We start from the raw sequence: 2,928 nt of genomic DNA on the forward strand, positions 1-2,928 counted from the left end.
AAAAACGTTGGCATGGTGCGCAAAATCTCACTTAAAACAGAATCCAATGATCTGCAAATTTTATAAACTCATATTTTATATTTTTAAAGAAACAGCTGGAGGAAAACTTTACTGTTAATCAGGTTAAGTGGAAACAGATCAGTAACATCACTGGATATAAAAAGAGCATCTTAGAGAGGCAGAGGTTATCAGAAGTAAAGATGGGCAAAGATTCACAAATCTGCAAAGAAAAAAACTGCAAAACAAATTGTGGAGCAATTTCAGAATAATGTTCCTCAATGTAAAACTTAAACAAAATCAAAAGGCCTTATCAGCAGCAGTACATAATATTCCAACAACTCTCCCTGTTAATCTTGAGAAATCTCTTTGTGCAATACCAAAAATCAACATTGGGGATCTTTGAGTTCTCAGGTGGCACTTTATGAAAAACACGCATGATCCAGTCATGCAAATCACTGCATGGGCTTGGGAACACTTCCAAAAATCGCTGTGTGTGAACGCGGTTCCTTGTGCCATCAACAAACGCCGATAAAAGTTCCATTATGCAAAGAAGCTTATTATCAACATTCACTTAGCCTGCGTTTCTGAAGGTATGGGGGTAAATGTTGATGTAATTAAATGACTAAGCACACAATTCTGTTTATTTTCTCACTTTCTCCTCTGTTTGCTGCTACTCTCTTTTGAAACAATTAATCAATTAATTGAAAACAAAGTCTTTTTTAGGTCCAAATCCCAAGAGGTCATATTATTCAGATACAATATTAAGAAAACGTAACCTAGACACTAAACAACATTCCAGGTCAAAAGGAGTGAAGTTGTTCGGCTTTTTTTGGCTTTGTCGCCCTCTAGTGAAAATTGACCTGAAACTGTTTGTTTGACCTACTCACTGACACAGAGCTGCTTTATTCTAGTACTTCTGTACCAGTTGAGTAACCTCACACAGCCTTTAACATTATCTCCTGACTACAAGATAATGTGCACTGCAGTCAGCTATGTGACATACCAACAGCGGTCTTACACAACAACCTTTCACACAGTAAAAAGAAAACATGCCAGTGGGTAATGCAAGAAAAATGAAAAGTAAAAACTGCTATTATGCTCTATGCTTGTATAGTGGCACCTGAATGCTTATAAATGTATGTCCCACATATCTGTTTTAGGTTTTTCAGCTATCACATGTCAAAATGTAACTTATATTTGTTCTAAAATTCAGTGCTTATTTGAAAGATGCCAAAAAGCAGAACATTTTTTTCTAATGCAACATGAGATCGATGTACTGTCTCACTGTTCTTAAACATATAAATCATGGTGAAGTGTTACAGCCTAAAAAGGTTCAGCCTTTCTAAAGTATTCTCAACATGTTGTAAAAGAAATGAAGAAATACAACAAAAGGGAAACAGCCGCAGTAATCAAGGTGAGTGGAGATAAAGAGTTGCTTTAAAATACTCTGCAGGTGATTGGAGAAGCAGGTGATTGCTGAGAAGTCAACTCCTGGGAAGATTGGCAGCAATGACCCACTTGAGGATAATCTTTCTCACGGTGGAATGATGGACTTCAAATGACCTCATAACTCATCCCAGATTGATGGCCTGCAACTTACTTCCGCAAGATCATTGCTGATATCTTTCATGCTTGGGATTATTCCTTCACAATAATGTGAGACTTTAAAAGTCAAACAGAAAATGATTACTTCAAATTCATGATGCAAAAGCTACGGAGTCGTGTGGTGTATTCAGTTTTTTCTTAAAATATCAAACTATATTGATGCTTACAGTACAATGAAACTGTAAAATATTTTGCAATAAAAACTTGGGGGGAAAAAAATCAAGAAATAATATCATAAGAATTTATATTTATTATAGATTCTCACCAGAGAAACACAAAGACTTTAGACAGTGTAAAGAAGCACTGAGTCTGACGGCTCCTCCAACAATGACAACATAAATCCGTCCAAAGTCTATAAAAGCAGAAGCTATCACTTAACAACAATTTCACTTTTCATTGGTTTTTCCAAATATATCTGCATTCGTGAACATTTACCAGCGGGTGTTACTGAATGTCTTGGCCTTAAAAACCACTGCGTAAATGGAAAGCCCTGAGAAACTGCCCGTGGCCCCAGACACCAAGTCAGCAGACCAGCTGACGGCTTCGTGGATTGGTTACAACAAAGAAATCCTCATTTAAAAAAAAAAAATACCGTAACTGTTTAACTCTTTTGCTCCTCATCATACTATTTTTGAGTATTTAGTAAGTGGCAAAAGTTAACATATATATTTGTTCTTGGCTAATATATACTGGTACCTTCTTTTGCTTTACTGACTGATTGCAGCATTACAAATAATGGACTACAGGAGTTCAACAGCTTCAAAGAGGGAAAACAGCCAAAATGTGATGTGCTTTGAAACCCAGCGAGCATTTAGTTTGGCTTGTTATGTATTTATGATGTTGTTCATGTCATTGCAAGAAAATGCAGTGACAACGGTCATGTAAAACACACCTACAGCTGCAACCTTCTTGGCAGGAAGTTCCTAAGACACCGATTGGTCTTCATCAAGGTCATGGGCTTTTGTTTCCCCAGTGTCGAGTCTTACCTTACACTTAAAAGTCAACACTAAGAAAGGTGTCAGTTGGGTAGTTGGTCAAGGTATAAATATTTGTTAAATTAGCCTATTGCACTGTGATCCTGTAAGAGTATACCATGGTAACAAACTCTTTTTTTTTTTCTTTTTTCTTCTTCTTTTTTCGCCTGTCCCATTTGGTTCTTTAGCCATCAGAATTGTTGTCTGAAGACCAACAAGGATACCCAATGGATTTACTTTGCCAAATGGATCATCGTGGCATTGCTGTATTGGTCCATTTGGTCGATCTTTGTTTTTATTATTTATTATATTTTATTTTCAGATGTTACAGACGGGACAGACATGAGTG

Source organism: Pundamilia nyererei, unplaced genomic scaffold (assembly GCF_000239375.1).
Source record: "Pundamilia nyererei isolate P.nyererei 1_Seehausen unplaced genomic scaffold, PunNye1.0 scaffold00021, whole genome shotgun sequence".
Lineage (NCBI taxonomy): Eukaryota > Metazoa > Chordata > Actinopteri > Cichliformes > Cichlidae > Pundamilia > Pundamilia nyererei.